Source organism: Siphateles boraxobius, unplaced genomic scaffold (genome assembly GCF_051911475.1).
Source record: "Siphateles boraxobius isolate OS27281-9 unplaced genomic scaffold, OSU_SipBor_1 68, whole genome shotgun sequence".
Classification (NCBI taxonomy): Eukaryota; Metazoa; Chordata; class Actinopteri; order Cypriniformes; family Leuciscidae; genus Siphateles; species Siphateles boraxobius.
In genome coordinates, this window is record NW_027509195.1 from 390,001 (window position 1) to 407,500 (window position 17,500).

Here is a 17,500-nt window from a genome sequence, read left to right on the forward strand (position 1 = left end):
CCTACTTTCCTTTACAAGCACCAGTAAGAGCTGTGTGTTGTGATGCTTGAGTTGGGGGAGGCAGATGCATGAAAGAGACTTTTTGCGGGTTGTCTGAAAATATGCTTGCTTTCTTTCCTTTTGACTTTATTTCTCAGAATTGTGAGATATAAAGTCAGAATTGTGTGATATAAACATGCATTTCTGAGAAAAATGTCAGAATTACGAGTTTATTTCTCGCAATTGCGAATTTATATCTCACAATTCTGACTTTATAACTCGCAATTGCGACTTTATATCATGTAATTGTGACTTTAAATCACGCAATTGCGACTTTATATCACGTAATTGCAACTTAATATCACGCAATTGCGACTATATGTCTCAGAATTGCGACTTTATATCACACAATTGCGACTTTATATCACGCGATTGCGACTTTATATCACGCAATTGCGACTTTATATCACGCAATTGCGACTTTACATCACACAATTGCGACTTAATATCACGCACTTGAAACTTTATATCGCACAATTGCGACTTAATATCATGCAATTGTGACTTTATATCACGCAATTGCGACTTTATATCAGACAAATGCGACTTTATATCACGCAATTGCGACTTTATATCACGCAATTCTGACTTTATAACTCTCAATTGCGACCTATATCATGCAATTGCGACTTTATATCACGCAATTGCGACTTTATATCACGCAATTGCGACTTTATATCAGACAAATGCGACTTTATATCACGCAATTCTGACTTTATAACTCTCAATTGCGACTTAATATCATGCAATTTTGACTTTATAACTTGCAATTGCGACTTTGAAGCATGCAATTCTGAGATAAAAATTTAGAATTGAGAGATGTAAACTTGTAATTGTGAGGGGAAAAAAGGCAGAATTGTGAGAGAAAAAAATCGCAAATACCTTTTATATTTTTAATTTTGTGGCGGAAACAAATTTCATTAGTTAGGTGCCACTATAGTGTTGCAGAACCTACATACTTCACCTGTAGAGGAGCACTATGGAACTTTCCCATCTCTGTTTAAAACAAAATCCGATCCGACAGCTCAAGTAATGTCCTCACTATAAGCTTACCATTGTGAATCGGTTTTAACTGTTTTTTTAATGTACATTTTTAATGAAAAAAACTTTCATAGAGCACCTTTAAGCAAAATTTAAAAAGTGATGATTTTCGGGGCTTGTAATGCAATGTAAGTATCATAAAGTATTAAAATTCAAATATATATATCTTAATAGGAATCGATATTATTAAAGGCCAGACATACAATACAACATTATTAGCTGTTAAATTGTTAAAACCCAGTTCTGGAGGGAGAGATATTCTGACAATAAGCAGCTATCAGTCATATCCAGACCACTAATCTAAGGCACAATTAGGCAAATGTCGTAATTGAATACGTATATATATTGCTGTTTAACGAGCTCTAGTGAAAAAACGAGCGCTGTTTCAGCGTTCTGGTTCATTCACTCCACTAGCGCTGATCATTTCTGTGTTACGGCAGTTAAGTACTTAGAAAGAGAACCAAAGGAAGTTCTATATTAATGTTTTTTGTTGTTGTCTCTATTTGGCCAGCATGGCCATTATTAGTAATTGAGGCTCTCTCTGGTAACCATAATTTGATAGGCTTTAATGATAATGGATTTTTTTTTTTTTTGCTAAATGGAGAGGCTTATGGTGCTAAAATTATGTAATTCAGCTGTTCCATTTGTTTATCATTTTGGTAAATGTAAAATGTGCCAACTGTAGCACGCAGTTTTAGTTAGTAAGCTAAATTTGAGATAGCACTTGTGAAGCAATTGCTATGAACATAAAAATCCCATCTTACTGGCAGAAGTCTGGTGGAAAACAAACTTGGCGCTGACTCACAAATGAGCGAGGAGAATGATATTTGTGCCGGGCCACGCTGTTTGAATTTTACTGCGGATTGTGAAGAGCATTTTATTGCTTTCGCAGCGTCAGGCCAGACAGTCTCTGCCGTCGAATATTTATCGCTGAGTTTGCAGCCTCTTTCTGCTGAGCGACTCTCCTCGACACAGACTACATGTTCTAAAGCAGGTTTCTAATGCATTCATTTAACACTTACTGGAATGGATGTCGGCTTTTGTAGAACAACAATCTGCCGTTAGTATTTCCACTGACCACTGAGGCAGAACTGAATCCCGTCTTTACAAAAGTAAGTGACAGGTAATTGATTAAGTGGGTTAGCGGGTTCATTGATCAATTGACACATTTTATTTTCTCATCAGGGTTTTTATTGATGGCCTTTTGACAAGCTTAGATCTTTTACAGGAAACCTATTTTTCCTGTGCGTTTGAGGCAACAACAACTGTTCATCAAAATGATTTACATTATGGAAAGTGGAGATTTTCTGTTTATTTACATATTCTTTTTGGCTTCCTATTTGTGGCCTGTGGTTGTGGCTACTGCGTTTAACTTGTAAACAATGCGCCTGGAAGGAATTCAGATAAAAACAGTATTGTTTTTTTTTTCCTAGCCCCGGTTGTGATGTCACAATGCCACCGATTAGTCAGTCGAACCCGAAGCATTCAGCCAAGCCTTCATGGGATGTGGGTTAACCCAAAGTGTCATTCATGAATTGCACTTTGTGTGTGAAAGCACGTACGTGTTTGTGAGAGAGTGCATGGCTTCTTCTGCAAAGGGTGCGAGACAGTTGTCTGGTCTTAGTCAGTTTGATGTCGGCAGCTGAATTGCACACTTGCAGCTGTTTAGTTTCTAATGTCTGGAACAGCTCTATCTTACTTTAAAAGGGCCATATTCACCAGCTTTACCTGCTTAATATTGGATTGGATATTGATAAAAGGTAAAACTTTTAAATATTAAGTCAATTTACCCATGACACTGTTGGTTCCTGTTGCTGAAATTGCAGTGGTGTAATGGTGTTACGCTATATTTAGAGGCTAACCAGATGGAGCTATTTATCTGTGAACCCAATATTTAACAACCGATAATGAATTGAGTGGGAAAGTTTGAATATTTGTAATCAATGTGATCAGTCTTTTATAAGGTTAGTCAAGATTTGTACTTATAGAGTATATGTACTTGTAGTGTTAGTCAAAATTGACTGCATACGTTTTTTTTTTACAAGACCATTTCCTCACTTTGACCCTTAGAGATTTTCCTACTGTATTTAAAGGCAAGGCACGGTTCGGGGTAGTTCACCCAAAATTTTAAAAAATTTGTTCCATGGAACACAAATGGATGAGTGTTGGATTATTGTACTGGTCACTCTTCTGTCCATGGATGAAATGGTGTTGGAGCTAAAGATGCACTGATCGTGATTTTTCATGGCTGATTCTGTTTTTTTTTATAAGCAAATGGTCCAATGGTTCCAATGTCCCGTCTCTGGCCTTTGTTAACGTTCTGTTTATAGTAATATTTCCACACAGATGATAGAACCGTGAGATTTATGTCCAGTGTCGCTAGCTGAGCAGAAATACATAATCATGTTTCGCTTGGACCCCTCAAAGTTGCGTTGGATTTTCTCCTCCGTGTAAAGGTTAAGAGGTCCATCGATCACTGTTTTCCATGTTCGTAGAGTTAGTTTGTAGAGTAAATATGTAGGCTATAAACGGTGTTTACTTATAGCTGTTTTAAAAATGGCGGGTGCTGGTGTTTCGCGTGCGTTCGGCCAATGTCACAGATATTTCCTATAGTGATGTAACCACATACGTTCATGTCACCTCTGGTGTGAGTACGCTGTGCACGTTTGGCTGCCACTTCACACCGGTGCTGTTTGTCTGTTTGCATAAAACACATTTTAAATAAAAAGACAAGGCCTATAAAAATGGACTTTGAATTGTCTTAAACTGATGGACTTCAACTTGTGGTGCTTCATCCGGCCTACCTGATTCCACCGGCCTGCTTAACTTTACCTGACCGTGTTTGCAGTGTGGTTGCTGCGGACAAAGCGTCTTTGTCGGGAGGATTTCGTGGCGTGGTTGCCGTCGCCGTCGCGTGTTCCCGTTTGCTGTTTGGAGTCCTGCAGTTACTCATTCGGGCTGTGTGACATTCGAGATGCAGTTCGATGCGGATTGCTCGTTGTATCCACCTCATGAGGGACTACTCACAGTCACTACCTACTTCACTTTTACTCTGCTGGCCGCTGCTCAGTCTGTTTGGACCGTTGGTCAGATATTTGTGTATTTTTTTTCATCCTGGTCTATGCATCTGATGCCAATTCCATGATCATCTGTGGTGTTTGATGTGTATATTGTATTGTTTCTTGTATTTGTTCTGTTTTTTATTTGTATTATTTTTTTTTTTTATGTATCTATGTTCATTAATTGTTAAGCGCTATATAAATTAAGCTTAATATTGTTATTATTATTATTATTATTATAGTGCTGGTTTAGACCCTACACTGAAGTAGGAGCTAGTTCTTCCTAAAGAGTTCCTAGAATTAAAATCGTTCCTAGTTCTTGCGGTGCGAACACGCTGACATCCGGGTACTTTCTCCAATAGTTCTAGGAACTATGAAAAGGTTCCTCTGGTGAGAAAGCCCCTATTAATGCCTTATTCTGGATGACCATATTCTACATCCCTTAACCATTAATAACTAAACTTAACTACTACCTCTCACTAACTATTAATGAGAAGTAATTAGGGGTTTAATGAGGCAAACGTCATAGTTAATAGTGAGAATTGGACCCTAAACTGAAGTCTGACCATTTTTCCTATTGTACCAAACTCATAATGAACCGTGACCCCAAAACCGAGGTGCGTACCGAACCGTGACTTGTAACACCCCTAATAAAAAGTTGCCCATAAAAGTTGATACAACTCAACTCAACATTCCAAGTTCTCGGGAATCATACAGTCACTTTCTGTGAGGAAGAGAATTAAATTTATATTCACTGAAAATCTTTTCCATGATATACAGTGGCTATAAAAAAGTCTCCGCACCCTTGTTAAAATTGCAGTTCTTTGAGATGTAAAACCAGGGACAGATTAACGCACAAGCACAAGACCGGGGGGTGAGGGGGACCGAACAAGCTACGGGTGGGTCCTGTTGGCACCCGAACCCCAAAGCTGAACGAGAAATCGGAGTGGCGCAGATGAACACCCTCCCCCCTAACCTCCCCCCCCCCACACCAACTGCCCTGCCCCGCCGAAATCGAAGGGCCGCAACCACCGACACATACATTCCCCCCACACCCCTGCTGAACGGCCCGGGCACCTTTAGACATGTCTGTGCCCAGGGCAAAACCACATCATAATCTGTCCCATAATCTGTTTATTTGTGTTACTTGACCTTTGTTGGTTTGAATATCGCATTAAATGTGGAAAAATTTATCTTGGATTGCTTTTTCCCATAGTACACTTTTTATAGCCACTGCAGTACCTTCTACACTACTTGATCAACATTTACTCAGTGTCTTTAGCTGTTCCTTTTTGTAGGAAAACTGAAACAATTTGTTTTTTTCGACAAATACTGTAGGAGTTCTTGAGAACGCCGGTAGGCGTGAAAACAAATTACTCCCAAATTACTTGAGAAAAAATATTTTCGGAATTATATCGCCCACTAGTTAGAAGATAGATAATAAAACACCCAGTGGCCACTGGAAATTAAAATGAAGTAAAATGAAAAAAATTATAATATAAAAATGAACTGATTAAATTAGAGTCAAAGAAATAATAATAATAATAATTGATTAAATAATTAATGTAGAAAGTACTGAATATGACTAAACCCAACCTTCATTGCAATGAAAGTGAAAGGGATTTTTAAGATTCAGATTACTTAGAAATAGTAACTATAAATGGCACATACACTGCAAAAAACAAAAAACAAATCTTAATTTTTTTTTTTAAATACGGCTTTAATCCACATTTAAAAATTTGAAATCTTTTTAGTTTTCACAGAGGAATAACAGCTTGCAGATCTTTTTAAGTGTGTTAACCAATATTTTTGTCTTGTTTTCCTGTAAAAATATTTAAACATTGTTAAGATAGATAGTTCCTAGAAAAGCTTATTTTCCTGCTTATTTTTTCTATACAGTACATTGGATTTAAACATTTTTTTATGAAAATATCTTTTTTAATATATAAAAGTTATTTAAAATATGCATGAACATGTTTTTTTTTTACAGCGTGTTCACTTTTTGCAGTGTGCGTGAATTGAACTGGCCATTAATAATTCCCTGTCGTAGTTCTTCTCCCTTTCCCCTTCTTTATCTCTGAAACTATTTATCTCTGTCTGTCTCTCCTAGCATTAGGAAAGCTTCCCTGTGGAAAGCTGAATGATCGCAGTGCTTGCCGAGACATTGGAAAGCCTTTGGCAACAGCTGTGTGCAGTTGGCTAGTGCAGCTGAAATAGGCAGTAGGAACAAATAAGGTCATTCTTACTGACTGCTGTAATTGTAGTGAGCGCAGAGCAGACACGCTTGTTGACTGTGTGTCTTAAGACCTTTTTGTGCAAGTGTAAAATATGCCTCTTGTGTAATTGGGCTCTTTCCTGTCAGAGTGGCTGGAAAAACGAAATGAGAGCGTAGTTGCACTTTTTGGCTTGAGGTTAACTCACAGTTAAATATTTGTATGCATTTATTTAGGAAAACATGAAAATTGAAAACATTTCAGTCTGAAAGTTAGGTAACACTTTACTTAAAGCCTTTATATATAATGCATTTGAGCATTTTTAATACATTTTTTATACCTTGTACTGCTCTTTATAATGCATTGTATGGTCTCATGGTCTTATTTTTTAGATATCCAAGCACACTTTTCAAGCAGTCAATTTCGCAGAAAGAAGTTAAATATTCAGTAAACTCTTTTCTATTTTAAAATACAATTATTCCTGTGATGCAAAGCTGAATTTTCAGTATCTCCAATATGCAGTGTCACATGATCTTCAGAAATCATTCTAATATGCTGATTTGATGCTCACCTTTTTCATTATCATCAATGTTGAACAGTTATGCTGCTTAATATTTTCTGGCATCAACAAGGTATTTAAATAAGTTAACAAGCAGTTGTACCTAATAAAGTTGGTTGTAATTGTAGCGGGTGAATTCAGAGTGAGTGAGACACTTTTGCCATTAAGATGACTTGGAAAAAGTGTCCCAATCAACCTGAATTCACCCCTACATAAAAATATATAAAAGTCATTGGACACTTTCTGGGGTGCGTTCCCCAAAAGCATCGTTAGCCAACTATGGTCGCAAATTCCATCATTATCAGCATAGTTCAACGAGTCTGTGTTTCCCGAAACCATCGTTCTAACAAACATTCACAAACAGAATCGCAAAGTTGTGTGGTCTGAACGACAGCTCTCGGCCTGTGGTTAGAAGCAGTTTCTTGTTAGCATGACATGTGGACTCAATAAATACTTATCTTGAGCCAAATAAGCAAGCTATATCTTTTATTTAGAATACATATAAATGTCATTTACGTCTTTTAGTTTGTCAAGAGATTTAAAGGCGCGTTTTTGAACAGTGCGCATATGCTAACGTAGTAGTAAGAACAAGCCTATGATTGAATATGTAAATAAAACAAAATTTAGAAATAGTCCTCAGATGCCATGTCAGTAATTTATAGCAAAAAGTCTAGTATTAATTAGATCTCAAACGATTCATTAAAAGAAGTTATTACTCCACCAAGTTCGTGACATCTTTAGCCAACGTGGTTGAACGAAAAACTTGTGACAGTATGGTTTCGGGAAACAGTCGTGACTAGCGATGCATCGTACTATGGTAGTTAAAGGGATAGTTCACCCAAAAATTCTGTCAGTAATTACTCACCCTCATGTTGTTCCAACTCAGGAAGACCTTCGTTCATCTTCGGAACACAAATTAAGATATTTTTGATGAAATTTCAGAGATGGATCACTCCTCCATAGGCTTCTAGGTAATTGTTTCTGCCGGCCCAGAAAAGCGCCACGGCGCCTGCGCGAGAACAGAGAAGATGACACATATGGGTCTCGATGTAGTGTTTAAAATGGTTCTAAAGTGTGCATTTCCTGGATGTCCGAATCGTGAGAAACCAACAAGATAACGTAAAAGTAAAAACGTAAACGTGCCTTACCAATGCCTCAAAATGAATGGCTTACCATTCACACCTTTCCATCAAATGATCGTGAGCATCATCTTATCAGTTCTTGCGCAGGTGTCGAGGCGCTCTCGTTAACTCACTCAGAGGCCCGCACGGAAGGAAATGAACAGTTGAAATAAAGTCGTTTTTTTTTTTTGTCCACAAAAAGTATTCTCGTCGCTTGATAAACTTAAGTTTGAGTCACTGTAGTCACTTGGACTATTTTAACGATGTCTTTACTAACTTTTCTGGACCGGCAGATGCAATTACCTAGAAGCCTAGTGGAGGAGTGATCCAGCTCTCAGATTTAATGAAAAATATCTTAATTTGTGTTCCGAAGATGAACGAAGGTCTTACGGGGTTGAAACAACATGAGGGTGAGTAATTACTGACAGAATTTTCATGTTTGGGTGAACTAACGATTTAAGCAACGAGTTACATCATTGTACGGGAAATGCACCCCTGGTTGTCGAATCTCTGGATCATGTCCATCATTTTTTTTTTACATCAGTTTGTAGTCGCCTTGTTGATAAATTCAGCAAGCGCTCTTTTATTGGACGGCGGTGTTGCTGTGGTGCTGATGCTGTCAGGTGCCAGGCCGCCAGGGAAGATGCAGCTCATCTATGACCCACTGCATAGCGTCCATCTGTTCCATGCCTGAGCAACGCCCATCTCACAGCATTACTGAAGAGAGCTGCTAGGTGTGAACACAAACAGTGGCACATGCAGAAATAAAGTTTGAGTGTGTCATTTTCAGCCTCGTATCTGTCCATGCTCTCTCTTGTCAAAGCTTAATGTGTGTAGGCTTATAAAATCTGCTGTAACCAGCCTATGGTATGTTTAGGTATGGGATGCTGGTTGTTGGTTTGCTGGTCCACCAGCAAGACTAGCATAAACCAGCCTGGACCAACACAGAATTCATAATGGTTTATGCTGGATTTTTATAGCAGGGAATGTATATCACACACAGGCACCACGGCACCACATTTTAGGGTTATCACTCAGTGCAAAATTGGTGCTTACCCACTTTCAAAATTACAAGTGTCAAGTATTGCTCCATCGTGTGTTAAATGGCTAAAACCAAGGGTTTAAAACACATTCACTTTTTTCAGATATTGCTAACTTATTGTATTGAACTACAGGTAATAGCAAACTACAGGTAGTGTATTAAACTACAAGTAAAGTCAATTTCTCACACACAATAAGTGTAGATATTGATTTTTGTCCTTTTCTTTTGTGCCATAAAATAGATCTAGTCTTTTTATCCTGTATCATCAAGTCACTATCAGACTTTTGACATTATATCTTGATGACAGATGCGATAGTCCATCAGACTCACATGATCATTTTCTTCCTTTATCTGATAACCCATTATCCCTGAACAACAGAGTACTGATAAGATAGAAATTATTAAACCACTATGCTACTTAGCACTGTTTTATTTAAAGATAGACTTACAATTGTATGTTATCAGCAGAAAAAGGCCATTTTTAAAAATCATTTCAATAGCTTCCGAGGCTTATGATTCAGCCTGCTCCTAGATAAGTGTACAAGGGCAACATTTTCCTGGAGAATTATCAGCAGCAGTGAATTATGGGATGCTTGGACTGCCGCAGACTTTTGGCCCTGTGTCAGCAGATGATAGCTGGAGATTATGCCCAGAACAAGCTCTGCAAGGCCAATGATGTGCTGGAGCTTTATGGAGAGTAGTTTAAAAATCAATTCAGACCTTAAGAGTCAGTGCGGGGACCTTGAATCAAGGGAAATGGATCCTACCGCTTTTCTTTGCTTTTTTGTGACCCCGCTCGCACACACTCCACCCATCTCCACTCGCTCAGTCTCACTATTGCTGCAGAAATCTGAAACCATTCAGAAATTCAGTTTGCTCTGCTCTTTTACACTGGCTCAGTGTAAGTTTGAGTGAGTCATTCGAGTTTGGCTTGCTTGTTAAAATACCACCTGCTGGGCTTTTTTATAATTTATTTAACAGCAATGTTATACTTAATAGATTATATAGCATATGTTTACTCAACAGGAATATTCATAAGACGAATCAAGACAAATTAAGTAGCAGTGTTATGAAGCAAAACAAACTTGCAATCAAAATCGGAGTTAAATCTTTATTATATGTTGCCAAGATTCATGCCTTATTCATTCATATTAGTTAATTGTACTGTAAAATGGCATATTTTTGTTAAAACTAGCCTCTCTATTGCCATTTTTGTTTTAAAATTAAATTAAAAGCCATTGGGGAGTAAGATGTTCTTCGGCACTGTTACTGTTATCGTCATGTCGGAGTGGATCTGTCACACTACACTAGATTAGTTTCCAACGAAACTAAAGTAAAAAAAAAATGATCTGAGCCAGCAAGTATCATATCTGCAGCTGTGGTTCGAGTTTGTTTTGATCACTTCTCCCTTGTTGCACTCCAGAATTCGAGGTTTCTTTGTTTTGGCAATGGAGGATTCCTCATACATTAAGGAGGGTTGCTGTTTAGAAGTGTCCATGTTAATATCTATTTTACGGACACATAAACACACAAGATTGAATGACAGAAAGCCTGCTATGGTAGGCCTAACATTGTGAATTAGATTTTTTTTATAGCTATATATTTTATTTTAATAATATAATTTAGTTAATATTTAAGCACAACATCTTCTGTAATGCAGCTTTAACAAAATATTTCTTGATAATGTACCAAATAAGATTCATTAATTTCATTGAAATCTTTTGAAAACATTGCATCTGTTTGATCCAGTTTGCTCCAGATCCAGATCACTTAGAGTCAAACAAACTATTGTAAAATTTCAATTCATGCCATGTTGCAATTTATATAAACTAATTTACTCAAACTAATACATAAACTAATTTACTTGAAGCCTAAATCTACTCGCAGTTGGCACTTGGTGAGTGTTGATTTTAGGTGGTGGTTCATTTTTTGGCCTTTAGAGTTTTAAAAAAAATTTTACATTTGTTGTAAATAAAGAGCAAATTGCACAAGTTTAATGTTTGAACAGACGTAGTGCTGTCTTATCTGTTCATCAGGTGTACAAGAGTGGCTTCTAGATGAAGGCTCTTTTCTATTTTGGTTTTGTCTAAAATTAGCTGTGAGCTGTGATGCAGTCTGGGAGCTAAAGAGAGAGAGGAGAAGTGACAGTAAACCTGAGTTTACATTAGTTATCTTGAAACAAGGAATCAGTCAGCTATCTTAAAAGTACTTTTGTCTTTTCCCATCAGATAAATCTTTTATAAGTCTTCTGTATGTGGGGGAAAAGTGTAACACATAAATGAGCAATTCAAAATCATTTTCATTTTAAATCAGAATCAGAAAGGGCTTTATTGCCAAGAGTGCTTGTATACACAAGGAATTTACCTTGGCAATGAAGCTTCCAGCGCACACACATAAATATAACAAGACACATACAAAATATAACAAAGTGTAAAGACAGATAGTTTTATTAAGAATAAACATTTACAGATATTAACATATTTACAGTATATGAATGAATATGAAATAATATGAATACATAGAACTAAATGAATTTACAAGGATATTGCACAAAAAAGTGTGGTATTGCACTTGAAAAAGTTAAAATAGGTTGTGGCCGGGGTGAGTGGAGTCTGTGATGATTTTACCTGCCCTTTTCCTCACTCTGGAAGAGTACAGGTCCTGGAGGGTGGGCAGGGGGGCAGCAATAATCCTCTCAGCAGTCCCGACTGTCCGTTGTAGTCTCCTGATGTCTGATTTGGTGACTGCACCACAACAGACAGTTATAGATGAGCACAGGACCGACTCAATGAGGGCTGAGGAGAACTGTGTCAGCAGCTCCGGTGGCTCAGCTGGTGAAGGGAGTTCAATCTCTGCTGGGCCTTTTCACAATGGAGTGAATGTGGGTGTCCTGAGAGATGGTGTTGGCCAGGAGCCTGAATGACTCAGTGCTGCTCATGATGGTGAGTGGGGATAATGCTGGGGGTGTTTCACCAACACGACTGGTTGTTAAGACTGCACCAGACAGCCAGTTGTTCAACCTCTTGTCTGTATGCAGACTCTTCATCATCCTGGATAATGCCGATGATTGTGGTGTCGTCTGTAAACTTCAGGAGCTTGACTGATCTTTAGAGGTGTAGTTATTTGTGTTCAGTGAGAAGAGCAGTGGGGAGAGGACACAACCCCAAGGAGCGCCAGTGCTGATAGTGGGAGTTTTTCCAGTCTCTATCTGCTGCCTATCTGTCAGAAAGCGGGTGATCCACTGACAGATTGGGCTGGGCATGAAAAGCTGGGTCAGATTTTATGATGGAAGATCTGGTCTGATGGTGTAGAAAGCCAAATTAAAGTCCACAAATAAGATCCTTGCGTAAGTCCCAGGTCTGTTGAGATGTTGCAGGATATAATGCAGTCCATTGTCGTCGGAAGCAAAAAAAGTGTGTGGGTCCTCCCCCAGAAAAATGTTACTGGAGTAAATGCCATTTCATGTATTCTGGTGCCTTTTAATTAAACAAGTAAACTAAACTCCGCTTCACGTCATGCATTAAATGCACAGCAATCCGTGGATTATCCCGCTGCTGATACCATGGTCATTTGCCAGCATTGACAACTTAAAGCTGTTATTGATGTTTGCAATGCAATATTTGAATATAAAGAGTACAACGGGCGGCTATTTTTGTCAGTTGCGGCTCGTTGAGAAAGATAATGATTCAGCAAAAATGGAGTTTAATTTATTAGGGCATTCCTCAAGTGGAATGGATTTGACTGACGGCACTCTGAAAAGCGAACAGACATATGCGCTAAATTAGAGACGGTAAAAGTGAGTGGGTCCAATATCATTGGTCTTAAAAAGTGGGTGGGTCTTGTCCCACCCATATACAATGGTTCCGATGCCCATGATGCAGTCCTATGTGTCCTGCTTCATTTGCTCTGTGGGGTATGAGACTGGGCTTTTCAAACCTGCAGTAAAACACATTCAGATCCTCAGCCGGTTGTTGTTTCTCCACAGATCGTGGGGTGGTGTCTTGTACATGGTGATGTTACTCAGACCTGTCCAGACTGACACTGGGTCGTTGGCTGAGAACTGTTTTTCAAGCTTTGCAGAGTAGCATCTTTTAGCCACTCTGATCTCCTTTGCTAGTCTGTTTCTGGCCTGGACATATAAGGAAATCTGTTATCAATAACTCTTAAACTGAATTAGGTAACACCTCTGTGAAGCTTTTCAATATAAATAGCACTCAGAGAAAGCATTATAAAGCATTAAAAAGAGTTCATAATCTTTATTTAGTGGTAAGCCAGTGGTTCCCAAATTTCTTTGTCACAGTAGAGGACGCACAACGAAAACAGAAATATTAAAAATAAATAGTCTTTAATAAATCCAACAAGAACACTCAGATTTCAGGAGAAAGAGAATTACACAACCACATAAAGACGATGACATAAATAATACCAGAAAAATCAGGTAGATAATGAGAAGAACAGACCAAGGTGTGTAAGAAGTTGAACTAATTAACAGCCAGGGAAACTGACTAGGGAAAACAGGAAAACAGGAAACAAAGAAATCAAACAGAGTGAAAACAAAGCTAAAGCAGGACATAAAAGAGCATAACCGTTACTCCCTTTTGTAGAATAAATTATTTTCAAGCCCTCCACCTAGATGCATCCTCAAAAAGACACCGTCATTTAGACAGAAGACCACGTTTATGTATGAATCGAGATGTTATACTGGCTACCATCCGTGCACATCATTTTATCATGTTATCATTCACATCATTTTATGCCCTTGTAATCTTTAAGCAAAATAACCAAACAAAATAAAATTGATTATTCAATTTCTGTGGTATATCTTACTACATGTCAAATAAAACCACTGCACCAGAAAAACTTTATTAATTGTTTATCTCGTTTGTATTTGTCCTATTGTTTGTAATTTTTTTTAATAACAAGAATAACTATTTTGTGATATATATGGTTATCGTGAAATAAAATTTCTCAAATTGTGAAATTAGATTTTAGTCATATCACACAAGAAATTACTAATGATTCAGTTTTTTTATTGATTCTGAGTAATTATTATATAGCCCCACCTCTTGATGGAAAAGAATCCTGAGAATCTTGTTTGTTTTTAACTCTCCTGAGAGTCCTAAAATGAGGTTATGTTTTTGAGCTCCCTTGACCCCAGTTCTCATCTGGGAAAAGGCCAAAGCATGAGGAAATGAACAATGAGTCTTGAACAATGAAAGAAAGTGGGAAATGGAGAGGGGGGGTCAGTGTGTCCAGCTGTTGGTTATGATACTGTACACCCATAATGGATTCAGCAGATCCTCTATAGCTTCAGTACTGTAGTTGTCACTGCAGATTTCTGTGTGCTCCAACACATATACTCAAACACTGTTCTGTATTAGTATGTGTTTCATGTTTTTTCAGTTCGCACAACTTCAGTCTGGGCTTTAAACAAAGGACTTTGTGTCCTTAGTGATTCTCTGTGCCACAGCGCTGTTCTCTGGAATGAGCTTCTCAGTCACATGATTTATTTGGTTCATCACACACTTAAGACCGTTGCTAAGTTTGTGACACTCTATTGTTCACAATTTTTTTTATTTTGAAAGATTTTGAAAGAGGTCTTTTATGCTCACCAAGACTGCATTGTTGCAAAAAACAGTAAAAAAACTTTAATATTGTAAATTGTTATTACAATTTAACATAACTGTTTTCTATTACTGATGAACAATTTTAATATGTTGATTTGCTGCTGAAGAAACATTTTGGATTATTATCAATGTTGAAAACAGTTTAGCTGCTTAAAGGAACACTCCACCGTTTTTTGAAATAGGGCTTATTCACCGTCTCCCCTACATTAAGATAGGTGGGCAAAAGCATTTTTGTCTCAGTGCATGCATTGTCTTAGTTTGGCAGTGCTGACGCTGGCTTAGCTTAGCATAATGAATGGAATCCTATGTTGTCAGGTAGCATCTCGTGAGTAAAAGTGATACAAAAATAAAATTAAAAAAACCCTAATTACTTCTTGTGGCCTGCGTATTCACAACGAGTACAAATAGCAATTCAGATTAAGACTAGGCGATTTCCTAGGCAGATATTGACTTGGGACTGTATTAGGGCGAATCACAGGCGAAGCACTGCTAAGTTACTTGGGCGCAGTCATATCGCGCTGAATTCGTACTGAAATCCCCTATGGAAATCCCCCAACTTACGCCAAAATACCGGCGTGAATAGTAGCTAGCTATTTTTCCTACAGTAGACATAGTGAATGGCGATGAACATAGCGGATTTTGCAAGAGATGAAAAACCTCTACGAACCAGAGAATTTCAGAAGAGGAGCTGCGTGCTCTGAATACAGACCGACAGGAGGAGGTTGCGATCGCTCATCAAACAGAGGACGTGAGGATGAGAGCCAACACGAACTGGTGGTGTGAGTGTATGTCCTTTGCTTGTTCTCAGAACCTTTTGCTATGCAGGCAATTACCATGTTCGCTGTAACTGTAGCTGTAACTTCTCAAACTCAACACAATCCAAAAGCGAAGATACTCGGTGCAGGTCACGTCAGTATGTTGACGGATTTCAGGTGTTGCGTGATATCTCTGCGCCCAAGTAGCAGTGCTTCGTCTGTGCTTCCCCCAAATATAGTCCCAAGTCAATATCTACCTAGGAAATGGCCTAATCTTAATCTGCATTGCTAGTTGTACTCGTTGTGAATACGCAGGCCACAAGAAGTAATTCGTTTTTTATTTATTTATTTTTTTATCACTTTTACTCACGACATGCTACCTGACAACATAGGATTCCATTCATTATGCTAAGCTAAGCTAGTGTCGGGGCTGCCAAACTAAGACAATTTATGCACTGAGACAAAAATGCTTTTGCCCACCTATCTTAATGTAGGGGAGACGGTGAATAAGCCCTATTTCAAAAAACGGTGGAGTGTTCCTTTAATGTTTTAGTGGAAACCGTAATACATGTTTCAGGATTTTTGGAAATGTATGGAATCTTTTAAAATGTTTAATTATTATGAACAGTATCAAAGTATTAAAATGGAATTATTAAAAAATAGGCTTAACGTTTTACTAAAGAGGCATGAGAGAGAGCAGGCAGACATTTCTGAGATGTGAAGTACGTTGCGTCATCACTAAATCAGCAGTAAGAGAAAGTTTGTGATTTGATAATGCTTCTGATTTACATAATGAGGGAATACAGCATATTTTATGGTGTATTCTGATGGAACTAGGGATGCTCATTTCGGTTAATTTTCCCGACCGACAACCGCCGGTTGTTATCGGAGTATTAACCGTTAACTAATAAGATTATAATATTGAATTAAATAAAATAAAATTGACGAGTGTCTGTGACCCGTAAAAAAAAAAAAAAAAAAAAGTTTAACGTGCAAACAGCAGAACAGATCAACAACAGGATCTGGATTCACATAAAATTTTCACGCACTTGCAGCAATTCTGACAGTGACAACAGAGAAAATCTGAATAAAATAATATAAATAAAAAACATAAAATAGGCCTACACTAAATTTTGTTTTTTTTCTTAAATAATTAACAAATTAAGATGACAAAAAGAAGACAATTTTGAAGCTTTGAAAAACAGGCTTTTGTTTTCCATCAGACTAAGTTCTTTGTCAAATAAAAATAGCAGGCCTCTATCCACACCTTGTCTAGTTTTTATTTTTAAAAAGTTACATTTGTCTACATGATGTGGGGTTAGTCTGGAGCGCAGCCTGTTGACAGTTAGACCCGCGGCAGAAAACACCCTCTCCGATGGCACAGATATCCCTGGAAAACAGAGATAACGTCTCGCTAGAGTGGCCAGCTTCGGGAAGCGCCTTCATTTGCTTGTGGATGTTTGCTTCGCCAGTGATATTGCATTGTACTTGTACTACTGCTGTATTTTAGTACCGCGTAGCATATTTTTCTTAAGTAACTTCGTCGCCCTTTATGTCGAAATGGTCCCACACAGTAGGCCCCAGCCTACTTCTTTTCGCTCGCTTCATTTCAGCGAAATATCTGTAGGCACATGTGGTTGTGCGTGTCGACGCGCCCAGTGAGTTAACAAATATAGGCTATATAGGATTTTTTATAGTATTTTTTTAACCATGCAGCAAACAAAAAAACAAAAAAAACTTTTAACTGTTAAACCGTTTAACTGATAGTATTAATCGATCAAAATGTTTACTTTCGGTTAACGGTTAAATGGTCAATATGAGCATCCCTAGATGGAACAGAACCATTTGAGAAGGAGTCAGAAAACAGGGAAGTCAAAAGATCAGAGGAGATCTCTCGGATCTCGGAGAAGATACAATTAGTTGAGAGAGTTGAGGAGTTCTGTGTTGAATGTGGATGGTGAAGGAGTTGGGTAATGATGGAGAAGGTTGAGGACAGTTTCTGTGGGTTTTTAAGTGTTGATTCTGGAGTGGAAATATGATGTCT

General features: G+C 38.0%; 1 protein-coding gene across 1 annotated transcript in view; it reads left to right on the forward strand.

Annotated features, from left to right (window-relative positions):
- znf512b (zinc finger protein 512B) overlaps positions 1–17,500 on the forward strand; it is a 62,270-nt gene that overhangs the window by 6,752 nt on the left and 38,018 nt on the right. The gene's annotated exons all lie outside the window — the stretch shown is intronic.